General features: G+C 34.9%; 1 pseudogene; it reads left to right on the top strand.

Moving 5' to 3' along the window:
* The first annotated feature begins 234 nt into the window (after positions 1–234).
* On the top strand, positions 235–13,048 carry LOC105112038 (BAH and coiled-coil domain-containing protein 1-like; annotated as a pseudogene).
* Positions 13,049–14,622: the final 1,574 nt, after the last annotated feature.

Raw genomic sequence — 14,622 nt, 5'->3', positions numbered from 1 at the left:
TAATCTTGTAAGCATGGAGGGAGAGCACGGAAAATATTTTTAATACTATATTTGTCCTGTATATCATGCATGCATGTACATAATTAAAAAAAAAAGAGCAGAAAAAGGTTGTTGTTGTTGCTGCTGCTGCTGCTGCTGCTGATGATAATGTGTCCTCCACCTAGTTTCTTCTTACAAACAAAATCCATCTCCATCTCTATCTTAACTGGTTCCTTTCTCTTTCTATACTCATTGCCTCCGATTTCTCAGCTCCTGGCCTGCCCTAGGGTTTCTTAGCCTTCCACTTCTCTGTCAACAAGCCTTAAACCCATACAAAACCTTTCTTAATCCGTACACATTTCACCAAAAATAGAAAAAAATAAGTACTTGACTATTGACTAGAACCAAGCAATTCATGGCCAAAACCAAACCTGGCAAAAAAGACCTTGATTCCTACACTATCAAAGGCACCAACAAAGTTGTTAGACGTAAGCATTTACCTTGTTTAAACCCATAATTTCCATCTATAAATTTCTTCTCTCTCTGTTCTTTTTTACTATCAATCTAGAAACCCATCGATTTCTTTGGTTCAAGTTCCAGTCTTTAAGACCCTGGTTGCAAACATGTCTCCTTTTTCTTTCAATTTTGAATACCTATTATTTTTTTTTCTAATTTTAACAAAACCCAAATGCCTTTCTATTTCGTCCTTTCCTTTTTGTTGGGAGTTTTGATTTTGGGTGGATTCATGCTTGTTATTGCAGCTGGTGATTGTGTGTTGATGCGCCCAGCGGACACCGATAAGCTTCCATACGTGGCACTTGTAGAGAAAATCGAGGCAGATCATAGAAACAACGTTAAAGTTCATGTACGGTGGTACTACCGGCCGGAGGAATCCCTTGGGGGACGCCGTCAATTCCACGGAGCCAAAGAGTTATTCTTGTCAGACCACCATGATGTGTAAAGTGCACACACAATCGAAGGCAAGTGCACAGTGCACTCCTTCAAGAACTATAGTAAGCTTGAGAATGTTGGAGCTGAGGATTACTTTTGTAGGTTCGAGTACAAGGCTTCCACCGGTGGGTTCACTCCTGATCGTGTAGCTGTGTGAGTTTTGTTCTTTTGATGTAATTTTGAGTTGATTGTTTTGGGGTTCAGTGTTGAATTGAATGGTCTTTTGAATTGGTGTCTTTGAAGTTACTGTAAGTGCGAGATGCCATACAATCCAGACGATCTCATGGTGCAATGCGAGGGATGCAAAGATTGGTAATTTGCTGTTACCACACTCATTTTTGTAATTCTATGCTTTGTAACTGCGAGATTACTTCCATTTTATCTCATCTAATCTTTGAAATTGTTCGAGCTACTTTTGTCAGAACCAACGTGACAGGTGTTGTTTTCATTCGAATGAATTGTTGTAACTTCATGATTACTACTTACGATGACTTTTCCCTTTGTTTTATTCTTCTAGAACTTAAAAAAAAAAACTATGGTGTGAGAGATAGGGATCCTTTTGGAGAATGCGTAGCCTTTTTTCTATTGCTTGTAAGATTAAGTGGCCTAAAATGCACTTTTAAGTACTAATCAGCAGACATTTTAACTTCATGAGAGCTTAATAGGGATCAGCAAAGGATATAGAGCATTGCATGAAAAGTAGCATCTGTGAGATTTATCTAGTTTTATCAAGTTGCATGAGGTCATCTCTTCTTGTTAATATATCTAGTGGTGGCTTCCCTTGAATAGAAGTTTTACCTTGTATCTTGTATAGAAAGTTCCTAGAAGAAGTTCTTTTATGGAACTAAAAACACTTAATTTAACACACTGCAGGCTTTATTTAGCCATTTTTATTTTTAGGCTGTAGATTATTTGTTCTCATGCATGTTACTACTTGTATGGAGCTTTGTGTCAGATCCTCATTGTCAATTACAGAAAACCCTAGCAGTGTTGAATCTCTTAAACAGAATTTTTGATTGAAATACTGTTCTGAAAACACAGAAATCTGTTAGTATAGGACTTTTGTGTGCAGTAACACATGCTGAGGATGAACTACTTGAACATCAAATTAGTTATTTTTTTAATTTCTGTTTTGTTCCCTTCTGTCAAGTGGATATCTCATTTATCACTTTCACCCCCCCTTCAAACTTGAATATGCTTTACCTACCATGTTCAACCACTAAGTACTAACAATTGAAGAAATGAAAGATGATTAAAGTAAGAAGGGATCCTCTTAAAGACAAGGTTGATACATTTCCTAGTTTTGAAGGGTGAAAGAAAAAAATCCAGTTTACTGCAGTTAGTATTCTGTTGCTTGTTGAAATCATTCATTGAATAATTTACATACCTAAATTTGCTACAAATCTCATTCTTCCATTTAAGGACCCTGTTAGAACTATAAAGCTAAGATGGCTTGAGGAATTTGAAATTGGCACCAATTACCATTGCCTTTTCTATTGCAAAATAGTACAAACCAAGGTTGCATGGCTCCTTATAGATAAGGAAAAAGGGGGGTTGGGCGGGGAAAGAAAGAAACCAAAGAACATATGTGGTATTCTCTGTGCTATCAGCATCTAATGAAGTATGGAATTGAGTTGTCTATGGAGAGCATAAAGCATGGTTTTTAATATTCTTTCAACAGTCAGTGATTAAAGAATGTAGTTGGCAAGGTTGAGGTGCAATTAGGAAACTGATGTTATACAGTAGGTGATTTCAAAATTGGAAAATTGTAAAATGTACATCTTAAACATGCTATAATGAAGTTTGAGAGATATTTTGGACAAGAAGATACTCTCTAGGCATAGGTGCAATGCCATTTACTAATGCTATTGATGAGATTCATGAATATCTAATTTCATAGCATCATCAAAAGATGATGATTGAATAGATTCACTGGATTTCTTTTTATCAAGTTGCAATCATCAAATCTGGTTGATTCGTAGATAGCATGATACAATAAAAGGAACTCTTTTTTTTTTCTTTTGGCTATAAGAGCTTTCTTTCCAATTTTATAAAAGAAATGTTGTATTTATACTATCTATAGAGATGTTCAATTTCCTTTGTTTGCTGTGTATTTGGAAAGGACTGAAAAACTGGAATTGATGGTTGAGAACTTATCTAATTCTTAAAAACAGTATAGATTTAAAGGCAGGCTGGTATAGAGAGAAAAACGAGCACCTTGTATTTTGTTGTTTGATCAGTAGAAGTGAAGAACTCCTACAAATCAAACTATGTACTGAACAATAAATAAGTAATATCTTTAAGAAATCCATCTCATTAAGCATTCTGTATGTCTGCAATTTGTAGTGTTTCTCAAATATCCTTCAAAGAGTTTAGAGATGATTCTTCTCTTTTAAATGCACTTTTCTGGTGGTCATTCATTATTTGACTAATATTGCTACATGATACAACCTTTTCTTTCATATGCAAAAACCCACCCTCTCCTAACTCCAAGTCTATTAACTTAACCATGAGCATAGGAATTTCCATTGCTCATTGTGCAAAACCCCTAAAGCCAACCCAGTGTAATAATAGATTGACATTTTAGGGCGTGTGTAGAATAAAAAAGATTTCATGCTAGGATTTTCCAAAAAGCCTACATGTCCAAAACGAGGGGGGATAAAAGCTTTGGGAGGAGATATGGGCTTTTATATTGTTTTAGAAATTAAATTAGGCATTGGATAGGATGCCTAAGAGGATTTGATGCTGAAGTTGCCACTTTAGCTGGTTTGTATCTAGTTCCATTATCCTTCTGTTCTTTGGTCTTAACGGTAAAAACCAGTTTGGAAAAGGTTGTGGAAAGGCTAAAAATGCTAATCCTGTGCTATCATAGGATAAACAACCACTTTCTATTAAATGGTATTATTAATGATGTCCAAGCAGGAGCTAATCAAGATAATTTTTTATTGTCGTCATCTCTGAAAATTCATGAATGGTTTGCTCTGTAAGAAGAGAGAATATCTATCTTGTTTAGTAGTATAATTTTTGTTGGTATTCAACTGCTTGTTGATATTCTGTATTTTATGTACTAAGTATGATTTATGCTACTTGTTGTTGCTGTCTTGTAATTCTTAATTGAAGGGTTATGCCATAACAACACAAAAGCATTTACTGATCTGCTGCAGGTTTCATCCTTCTTGTACGGATATGACAATTGAAGAAGCCAAAAAATTGGATCACTTTCTATGCTCTGACTGCTCATCTGAAGATGATGTGAAAAGATCTATGAATGTATTCCCAGTATCTCCGCCCCTTGAAGCTAAGGTATGAAGGTACTCCAGTTGTTTCAAATCATTAAGGAAACTAGAATCAGTTTAGCTGTACAATGTGGTAACATCTTTTACTGCAATATGTGTGCATCGCTATGAAAACTAACATTGTCTGGTTTCTCAAGCTGGCTTTATTCCAAGTTAGATGTTGATAAATTACCACTATATCTCTAAGATGTGAGTAGGAAATGGGCTGGCATTATTGAAGGCCATATTAATTATAGGATTCTCATTGTATGCTAATTATATAGTTGTATATTTGGTTATATTTAGCTAGGTTGGAGCTGGAAATCAGCCTTGTAATTAGGGATGTATTATTTTATTTGGTTCTATATAATGGAAGGAACTATCTATTGAGAGGCATTTAGACAAAACTCATTGTTTCTATCATGGTATCAAAGCCGAAACATTCAAATTAAGGTTGTCTCATTATATAGTTACTATCAAGGGTTGGAATTGTTGAGTGTTTGCTAGGAGGGTGGTTTGGGATCATTCCATTGATCTGTTGTTGTCGGTAAATTTTGTAGCTTTTTTTAGTTGTCGGCGTAATCTTCGAAGGTGTTGTTGCTGATATTTGGTGTCAAAGTGGCTTGGGTTTTTTCAGGTTGTCATCTACCAAGTTTAAACTTAATTTTATTCTGGTGATTTGTTGTTGTTTTGGTGATTTGGGATTTTATTCTGGTGATTTGTTGCTGTTTTGGTGATATGGGCTTGCTGACTTGCTATTTAATTACTAGACTTTGGACTTATTATTTTTTGGTATCATGACCATTAGTAATTCAAACTCCTTTGGGGTGAAATTCACGGGCAAGAATTATTCTATCTAGGAATTCCAATTTCGTTTATATTTGTTATGGGGAAAGAGTTATGAAGCCACATAGATGAAAGTGATTTGACTCCAAGAGTTTCAAAGTCGGCTCAATGGAAGATAAAAAATGCTAGAATCATGATCATGACCTGGATTTTAGCCTATGTTGACTCTCTGATTGCTCTAAATCTGAGGTCGTATAAGACTGCCAAGAGTATGTGGGAATATCTAAAGAAAGTCTATAGTCAGAACAACACGGCTTGACGATTTTATTTGGAGTATGAAATTGCAAATTATACTCAAGGAAGTCTCTATATTTGGGAGTCTTTTACTGGATTTCAGATCTTATAGGCATAATTTGCTAATATAATATATGCAAAGGTACTTGATGGTTCTCTCGCTGTAGTTTAAAAGGTTCATGAGTAGAGCAAGAGAGATAAATTTTTGATGAAATTATGACTTGAGTTTGAGGCTGCTTGGTTTAATTTGATGAATTGTGATCCCTCTCCTTCTTTAGATATGTTCTTTAAGGAGTTACTTTGTGAAGAGCAACGTCTTGCTACACAAGCTACCTTACAACAAGACAAATTACCCACAAATATTGTTGCCCATTCAAGTGAAAGGAAAAGGTAAGGACATGCAAAAATTTTAATGTTATAAATGCAAGGAATATAAACATATTACTACCCACTGCGTGAAGAAGTATTGTAATTACTGCAAAAAGCTAGGACATATTGTTAGAGAGTGCCTTATCCATTCTTAGAATCATTGAGCAAATGCCTATGAGGCTCAGTTGGTTCTTCATCTTTAGCTGCTAGTGATTCATATGTCCTTACTCTTACGATGGTCGAACAAATGATTATTTTTTCTTTTTCAACCTTAGGACTTAAAAGTAATAGTTTCCTACAATTAAAATCATGGCTTGTTGATTCCGGTGCATCTAATCATGACACTTTTCATAATATTCTGCCATATACAACATTTTTACAAATTACGATTGCTAATGGTAGTCAGTTTCCTATTCATGATGTTGGAGATGTTAATTCCTCTGCTAGAGATATATTTGTATCTCTTAAACTTTCCACTAGTCTTATATCAACAGGCTGGGTGGTTGATGATGGTTGTGATGTTTTGTTTTCTCGTCTTGGTTGTCTTGTGCAGTATCAGGTGTCGAGGAAGATACTCACGAAGGGGCCTAAAGTTGGATTATTGTTTTTTCTACACTTTCCCATTCCTCTAGTTATTTTTGTGGCCTATACTATTGTAAACCATAAAAGTAAAACATGACACAAATGTTTGGGTCATCCTACCCCTATTGTCTTATCTCATTTAATAAACTCCAGTTTGTTAGGCAATAAAGATCAATTTTCATCCCATTTTTCTCTTTCCTTTCCTTCTCACAATTACTTGTGCTAGAAAATGTTTTGATTTGGTTCATAGTGACGTGTGGGGTATCTCTCTAGTTATATCTAACGTGTATTATAAATACTTTGTTCCATTCGTCGACAATTATAACAAATATACCTAGATTTATTCTCTTCATTCTAAATCTGAGGTATTTTCTATCTTTCAACGATATATTGCTTATGTTGAAATTCAATTTTCTCTAGGTGTTAAAGCATTAGGTCTGATTCATGTGGGGACTGTCTCGTGAATTTCATGAGTTTCTTAACCAAGAAGGCATTGTCTCCCAGTGTTCTTGTCTCTATACACCTCAACAAAATGGTCTTGTTGAACGTAAGAATCATCATCTACTAGATGTTGCTCTTGCTTTATTGCTTGAATTTTGTCCCCTCTAAATTCTAGGTTGAAGACTATCCACAACAGTCCATCTAATTAATAAATTACCCTCCAATGTTTTGAAATTTGACTCTTTATTATTGTCTTTATCAATAGCATCATCACTATTTTGACATGTTTACCTTTGGCTGTGTTTGTTTTGTTCATTTGCCTTCTCATCAACACAACAAATTGTCTGCTCAATCTGTTAGATGTGCTTTCATGGGTTATAAAATTTCTATCAAACATTATGTTTGCTATGATCCATGCTCTTATAGATTTCATATATCTTGTCATGTTGTTTTATTTGAAAATCAACATTTCTTTTCTGTTCATGTTGTATTCGTGCCTGAGATACTTGTTCTTCCATACTTTGATGACTTGCCTTCTACTCCTGAATGGTTCAAGCCTGGATTTATGTATGAATGACGATGCCCAACTTTGCCTCTTCTTGAGCTCGACCCGCCATCTGAGCCTATTCAGATGATGCCTTCCGTGACTGAGCTAGATTTTGGGCGTATTTCTTGGCATTCTATGATTCTCTCACCCTCTTGATTGACATGGATTTTCCCCAACATCCTTTCATTCTACTTCCTAATTTATTCCAATTCCTACTTGTTATTTTGAGGCAGTTAAGCATGAAGCCATGATAGACGAGCTTCATGCTTTTAGTGATAATCATACCTAGGATGATGTTCCTTGTTCAGTGACTATTAAAGCTATTGTACTCCATTCTAATGGAACTTTAGATCAATATAAAGCATGATTAGTTGCTCTTGTTGCTTCACAAGGTTGGCCGCTTTATCAAATGGATGTCAAAAATGCTTTTCTCGATGGTGATTTCAAAGAGGAAGTTTACATGACACCTACTTGTTATTTTGAGGCAGTTAAGCATGAATGTTGGTGGGAGGCCATGATAGACGAGCTTCATGCTCTTAATGATAATCATACCTAGGATGATGTTCCTTGCTCAGTGACTGTTAAAGCTATTGGTTGTAAGTGAGTTTACTCAATCAAACTCCGTTCTAATGGAACTTTAGATCAATATAAAGCATGATTAGTTGCTCTTGTTGCTTCACAAGGTTGGCCGCTTTATCAAATGGATGTCAAAAATGCTTTTCTTGATGGTGATTTCAAAGAGGAAGAGGAAGTTTACATGACACCTAATTGTTATTTTGAGGCAGTTAAGCATGAATGTTGGTGGGAGGCCATGATAGACGAGCTTCATGCTCTTAATGATAATCATACCTAGGATGATGTTCCTTGCTCAGTGACTGTTAAAGCTATTGGTTGTAAGTGAGTTTACTCAATCAAACTTCGTTCTAATGGAACTTTAGATCAATATAAAGCATGATTAGTTGCTCTTGTTGCTTCACAAGGTTGGCCGCTTTATCAAATGGATGTCAAAAACGCTTTTCTCGATGGTGATTTCAAAAAGGAAGAGGAAGTTTACATGACACCTACTTGTTATTTTGAGGCAGTTAAGCATGAATGTTGGTGGGAGGCCATGATAGACGAGCTTCATGCTCTTAATGATAATCATACCTAGGATGATGTTCCTTGCTCAGTGACTGTTAAAGCTATTGGTTGTAAGTGAGTTTACTCAATCAAACTTCGTTCTAATGGAACTTTAGATCAATATAAAGCATGATTAGTTGCTCTTGTTGCTTCACAAGGTTGGCCGCTTTATCAAATGGATGTCAAAAATGCTTTTCTCGATGGTTGATTTCAAAGAGGAAGTTTACATGACACTACCTCCTAGTGTGATCTCCAATTCTTCCTTTGAATATCTGAAAGTTGAAGCACTTTTTATATGGACCGAAATAGGCTCTTTAAGCCTAGTTTGACAAATTTCGAGCCACCTTGCTTCAGTTTTCTTTTCAGCAAAGCAAGTATGACTCTTCCTTGTTTCTTTGCAAGACATTTATGGGTATTATTCTTCTTCTTATCTATGTTGATGATATTGTTATTACTAAGACAGATTCCATCTTGATTTCCTGTCTCTAGCAACATCTTTAGGCCTCATTTCATATGATGAACCTTTGGTTCGCTTATATACTTCTTTGGGTTGAAGCTTCACATTGCTCCCTCTGGTATATTCCTGAATCAACATAAATATACGTAGGATTTGATTGCTTTGGCAGGTCTTTAGGATACCTTCTTCGTGGATATTTTTTTGGAGGTTAACGTGAAATATCATTATGAGGAAGGCGACCTCCTTCCTGATCTTATTGTGTTTTGTCAACTAGTTAGGAGCTTGAATTATTTGACGATCAAACAACATGCTATTTCTTTTGCGGTTCAGCAGGTTAGGCAATTTATGCATTCTCCACATCGTCTACATTTAGCTGTTATTTGTTGTATCATTTGATATCTCAGAGGCTCACCTAGCTGTGAATTATTCTTTCCTACTATTTGTCTTGATACTTGTTATTCTGTTACTGGATGGTGCATGTTTCTTAACGACTCCTTGATCTCTTGGAAGAGTAAGAAGCAGGCACGTATGATCAAATCCTCTACAAAATCCCAATACCATGCTATGTTTGTTGCTTGTTCTGAGATTGTTTGGCTATATGGATTACTAGCTGAGCTTGGCTTCTTTCAACTCAACCCCACTCTTAATGCAAACAACACTAGTGTCATTCAGATTGTGGCCAATCCTTTTTTTCATGAGCGTGCGAAGCATATTCAAGTGGACTGTCATTCTATTCGAGAAGTGATGGATACCTAGATCATCACTCTTCTGCATGTTTTCACATATCTTCATCTTGTTGACATCTTTACCTAGGCTATGACCCGACAATGCCATCAATTTTTGGTTAGTAAATTGATGCTTCTTAATCAACCAATATCAATTTAAGAGGGGATGTCAGTAGGGTATGGGCTGGGCTGACATTATTTAAGGCCATATTAATGACATGATTCTAATTGTATGCTACTTATATAGCTATGTATATGATTTCCATATTTAGCTAGGTTGGAGCTGGAAATCAGCCTTGTAATTAGGGATGTATTATGCTATTTGGTTCTATACAATGGAAGGAACTCTCTATTGAGAGGCATTAAGACAAAAATCATTGTTTTAGTCAAGATGTAGGATCACCCGTACCCTTAATGGCTTGGAGGACATGATGTGAACTTTTGGGGTCTTTGCTCCTTTCTCTCATATAACCAGATAGAAATTGCCTAACTTTACTTTTATGCTAATTGTTACAAAAAATGAATTATTGCATCATTATCATGTTTTCATGATGTTTATTCTGTAACATATCACAGTTCTCTATCCCCAGATTTTATTAATTGTATGGTGAGCGTGTATTGTTCAATTTATGTTTAGTTCTGCCTTCAATCACATGGGCATATAGCTATATTAGATTTTAATGCATGTGCAAGATTTGTAATTTGTAATTTGTAATTTGTAAGCGTGCGTGTTTGTATTCCTGAAGTTCTTCAGGAGCTTGAATTATTTGACGATCAAACAACCTGGTATTTCTTTTGCGGTTCAGCAGGTTAACTAGTTTATGCATTCTCCACGTCGTCTACATTTAGCTGTTATTTATTGTATCATTTGATATCTCAGAGGCTCACCTAGCTGTGGATTATTCTTTCCTACTAGTACTCCTCGCCTTGTTGCATTTAGTGATGTTGATTGGGCTGTTTGTCTTGATACTCACTACTTTGTTACTGAGCCTTGTTGCATTTAGTGGTGTTGATTGGGTTGTTTGTCTTGATACTTGTTATTCTGTTACTGGATGGTGCATGTTTCTTAACGACTCCTTGATCTCTTGGAAGAGTAAGAAGCAGGCACGTATGATCAAATCCTCTACAAAATCCCAATACCATGCTATGTTTGTTGCTTGTTTTGAGATTGTTTGGCTATATGGACTGTTAGCTGAGCTTGGCTTCTTTTAACTCAACCCCACTCCTTTTAATGAAGACAACACTAGTGTCATTCAGATTGTGGCCAATCCTTTTTTTCATGAGCGTGCGAAGTATATTCAAGTGGACTGTCATTCTATTCGGGAAGCGATGGATACCTAGATCATCACTCTTCCGCATTTTTTCACAGATCTTCATCTTGTTGACATCTTTACCTAGGATATGACCCAACAATGCCATCAATTTTTGGTTAGTAAATTGATGCTTCTTAATCAACCAACATCAATTTAAGAGGGGATGTCAGTAGGGTATGGGCTGGGCTGACATTATTTAAGGCCATATTAATGACATGATTCTAATTGTATGCTACTTATATAGCTATGTATATGATTTCCATATTTAGCTAGGTTGGAGCTGGAAATCAGCCTTGTAATTAGGGATGTATTATGCTATTTGGTTCTATACAATGGAAGGAACTCTCTATTGAGAGGCATTAAGACAAAAATCATTGTTTTAGTCAAGATGTAGGATCACCCGTACCCTTAATGGCTTGGAGGACATGATGTGAACTTTTGGGGTCTTTGCTCCTTTCTCTCATATAACCAGATAGAAATTGCCTAACTTTACTTTTATGCTAATTGTTACAAAAAATGAATTATTGCATCATTATCATGTTTTCATGATGTTTATTCTGTAAAATATCACAGTTCTCTATCCCCAGATTTTATTAATTGTATGGTGAGCGTGTATTGTTCAATTTATGTTTAGTTCTGCCACATGGGCATATAGCTGTATTAGATTTTAATGCATGTGCAAGATTTGTAATTTGTAAGCGTGTGTGTTTGTATTCCTGAAGTTCTTCCTGACATGGTGTCCTGGCCTTAGGCCGCAGCTCATCTTTCTTAACAAGCTAGAAAAAACACATGGAGGGAGGAACTGACATAGGGTTAGGTATTGATGATCTCTGATTTTTGTCAAATTGGAACTTCCTACTTGAACTAAAAAAAATGCATGCTTGATTAATGTTGATCAGCAACCTAGAGATTGGACTGTGGATTTTAATAACCAAGTGCATATAGGTTTCTCTGCATTTTTCTGGAATTCTAATTCATGAAAAGGAAGTTCTTTGAAGGAAAAATGATTTTCTCTTTTTTGAAAATCATAGTTAGACGAAGAAACTGCATGCGATGGATTATTTCAAACAATGGAACTATTGCAGAACTGTCACTGAAAAGCTGTCATAACCAATAGACATGCAAAGGCTGTAAGAATGTGACTTCTTAAAGTTCAGGTGAAAAGGAAAGGAAAATATGTAATTGGAAACAATTTTAATTTGCTGAACGTCTGTGATCGTAGCAATTGTTTCACTGGTTGTTTTTGGTCAAAAATTAATAATTGGAAACAATTTTAATTTGCTGAACGTCTGTGATCGTAGCAATTGTTTCACTGGTTGTTTTTGGTCTCCTGCAAAAATTAAATAGCTGAATCTGCTTTATTATTCTCAATTTTTTCTGATGTGGTTGTCTTTTACTCTTGTGCTAGGTGGAGACAAAACGTAGGAAGAGGTGACTGAAGCTGTGTTGCTTAACGAAGGGTTAGTAAACGTTCTTGCATTAGCTCCACCATCCTTGTCGTCCTTGTTGTTATGTTATGCAATTGTGTTTGCACAAACTAGAGGCTTTCTATTAATTATCGTGTACAAGTGTCTGTATGTGTGACTGAGCTTCGGAGATGATTTTGTGATCATTGATGTCCTTGCAAGTCTCCACCCATAAAAAAAGGTGCTTCATCTTAAGGACCTAGCACGACAGTGAACTGAAAATTTAGAGAACATTTAGGTTTTCTTGTGATTTTCTGCAACTCTTGTCATGATAGCATTGTTGTTCTTTGTTCGTTTCCTTTTATTAGTAAAGGGAAGATAAAAATAGATAAGATGGGAGATGAGCAAGATCTTTGATGGAATCTCCTCTTTGAAGCAAATCACAAGAGGGTGTACTGTTCTTTTTATAGGGTCTGGAGAGGATTCCATTGTCTAATTTGGAATGATATGTTCCACATACTTCATCCTTGCTGATCTGAAAACATTGAGCTGAAATACCTGTAGCTTCCAGCAAGCCAAGGAAAAGGGGGAGAGTTTATATTATCAGCTGGAAAAGTTTCCTAAACTATTTATTGGGAAAGCTTACATCTCTGGGAAGTTGGATTCACCAAAGAAATGCGTGCTGCTGTTACCAAAACTTACATAGAATTTGATGCATAATAATAGTTTCAATCTCATATCAGAAAGAGATATAAAACATTCTGTGTTTTTCCAATAACTAATCTAGAGCTACATTTATTCATTGATGGTAGGGTTTGATAAGCTTAGGGAAAAAGTGAAAATGCAGAACATGCCATTGAGGCGGCAGTCTTTGGGGAGTGTGGGGTGGAGTTTCCTTCACAAAATAAAATGGACAAGTAGTTAGCACATCATCCTGGCAGCCTTTGAATCACTTTAGTTTCGAGATCAATTCATTTTTTCTGAGTGAATTATAACTTGGTTTCTGTTGTTTATCGAAAAAAATTAAGTAATTATTAGAGTATTAAAAATTAATTAAATAGTTCTTTGATTATGTTTAATTGAGTAGTTTTTTGTTTCCAAAAATGCCTTCGATTTTTCCATTTTATCTGCCTTTTCTTCTTCTTCTTCTTCTTCTTCTTCTTTTTTTTTTTTAATTTCTTAAAATAAAAAATGAAATTGAATTGGAAGGCAATATAAATTGACAGAAAAAGAACGTGAAAACACAAGAATTAAATATATATAGTTTCTAAAATCATAAGGACTAAATAATTAATTCTGCTAATCTATAGGGCTAGATATAATTCACTCCATTTATTTTCATGATTTGACGTGGCATATAGTAGAGGTAAAAACTAGGTTTTCCAAGCCTCGAAACTACTACTTCAAACTGCATGGAAATAGAGATTAGATTTTGATGTTTTCTGAAAAGTTTGTAATTTAATAATTTTATATGAAAAATAGAGACTTTTTAAATATAAAAAATATTATAATTAGTGAAATTTTAATGAAATTAAAAATTATAATTTAAATTGAAAAACATAATTTGAATAAAAATAGGAAAATAAAGAAAATTCCAAGCAGGAGCTTCCACACTGAATTTGGGCATGTTACCAACAGAATGAAGCTATCTTAAACAATCTTATTCTATAGAGAATGGAGCTATTACAATATTTTAGAAACATTTTAATTCAATCAAATCAAAAGTTATAATTTATTTTTATAAAACAAATCGACTTGTCCAAACAACTTCTTTAGCTAGGACTTTTGTCACCGGGTTTCAAGATCAAAAAGAATTCATCCTCGAGTTTATAGTTAGAAATTTAAATCCTCCATTTGAAAAGGAAATATACTTTGAATATATTATTTTTAATTTTCAGCAAATTATATGTTAAAAAATAATTCTCTTACTATATCAACATTTTTTTCAATTTGTTTCACCTCTGGATTCTGATAAGGTCACTACTAGACTCTGATCCCACATATTTGTTTTTTCAAGTCTTGTATTAGAATTCTTCTGTGTCTTTTATGCAAGCATGTATATATTCTATTAGTAAAAAAGAATTTTGTACCTCCACCAATATTTCTACTTCTTACATGTATCACTATCTCTTTTCACGGGGAACAATGTGATTGATGATGTTTGATTGTGCTTTTTTATTTTTTTTCTTGAAGATTGTCTAATTTGAAGTATATTTAATTTTTTTTAATGCTTCAAAACTTTGAGAATAAGTACATGATACTAATTTAGGAGCTTCGTTGATTTTTTTTCCATCATTAGTAGATAAAACATCAACAAGCATAGCAATGTGTGTTATAGTGTGGTGGTTGTTGCTATTGTGATATTAAAACTGTTTACT

This window comes from Populus euphratica, unplaced genomic scaffold (genome assembly GCF_000495115.2).
Source record: "Populus euphratica unplaced genomic scaffold, PopEup_1.0 scaffold343.1, whole genome shotgun sequence".
Taxonomy (NCBI): domain Eukaryota; kingdom Viridiplantae; phylum Streptophyta; class Magnoliopsida; order Malpighiales; family Salicaceae; genus Populus; species Populus euphratica.
The sequence above is the reverse complement of the archived record's forward strand: the minus strand, read 5'-3'. Positions and strand labels throughout refer to the sequence as shown.